The sequence below is a fragment of the Triticum aestivum genome, unplaced genomic scaffold, assembly GCF_018294505.1.
Source record: "Triticum aestivum cultivar Chinese Spring unplaced genomic scaffold, IWGSC CS RefSeq v2.1 scaffold10265, whole genome shotgun sequence".
NCBI classification, from domain to species: Eukaryota; Viridiplantae; Streptophyta; class Magnoliopsida; order Poales; family Poaceae; genus Triticum; species Triticum aestivum.
The window spans coordinates 1-1025 of NW_025286179.1; the positions used below are offsets into that span (position 1 = coordinate 1).

At 49.7% G+C, this 1025-nt stretch overlaps 2 non-coding genes across 2 annotated transcripts; both read right to left on the reverse strand.

Moving 5' to 3' along the window:
- Positions 1-152: 152 nt before the first annotated feature.
- LOC123178704 (5S ribosomal RNA) lies at positions 153-271 on the reverse strand. Its single transcript, XR_006489786.1, has one exon. It is a non-coding gene; the product is annotated as a 5S ribosomal RNA (ribosomal RNA).
- A 367-nt stretch (positions 272-638) lies between these two features.
- Positions 639-757, reverse strand: LOC123178705 (5S ribosomal RNA). The gene has a single exon (XR_006489787.1). It is a non-coding gene; the product is annotated as a 5S ribosomal RNA (ribosomal RNA).
- Between the last annotated feature and the right edge of the window lie 268 nt (positions 758-1025).

Here is a 1025-nt window from a genome sequence, read left to right on the forward strand (position 1 = left end):
GCGCTCTTCGCGCCACAAAGCCGCCCCAAGACGCGCGAGCAATGAGCATCGAGCTTAAACATATCGCAAACGTCAAACATAATATAACGGGATTAATATATATCGCGCACGTGCGATATGTTTGTCACAAGGCGCAAAAAATAATTAAAAAAGGAATGCAACACGAGGACTTCCCAGGAGGTCACTCATCCTAGTACTACTCTCGCCCAAGCACGCTTAACTTCGGAGTTCTGATGGGATCCGGTGCTTTAGTGCTGGTATGATCGCATCCGACATGTTTCCCCGTCTTCGTCCCTTATGCTTGCCACTCCCAGGTCCGCTCCAAAGACGATTCTACATTCTCAGTACCATTACAACCGTTCCCTAACAATGGATAATGTCCTATACTACTTACTCTCCCGCTCAATCACGGAGACGAGTTTTCCACGGTTTCCACCCCTCCCTCCATACCGCAGCAACACGAGTTTTTTCCACCCCTTTCAGAACGCGCTCTTCGCGCCACAAAGCCTCCCCAAGACGCGGGAGCAATGAGCATCGAGCTTAAACATATCGCAAACGTCAAACATAATATAACGGGATTGATATATATCGCGCACGTGCGATATGTTTGTCACAAGGCGCAAAAAATAATTAAAAAAGGAATTCAACACGAGGACTTCCCAGGAGGTCACCCATCCTAGTACTACTCTCGCCCAAGCACGCTTAACTTCGGAGTTCTGATGGGATCCGGTGCTTTAGTGCTGGTATGATCGCATCCGACATGTTTCCCCGTCTTCGTCCCTTATGCTTGCCACTCCCAGGTCCGCTCCAAAGACGATTCTACATTCTCACTACCATTACAACCGTTCCCTAACAATGGATAATGTCCTATACTACTTACTCTCCCGCTCAATCACGGAGACGAGTTTTCCACGGTTTCCACCCCTCCCTCCATACCGCAGCAACACGAGTTTTTTCCACCCCTTTCAGAACGCGCTCTTCGCGCCACAAAGCCGCCCCAAGACGCGCGAGCAATGAGCATCGAG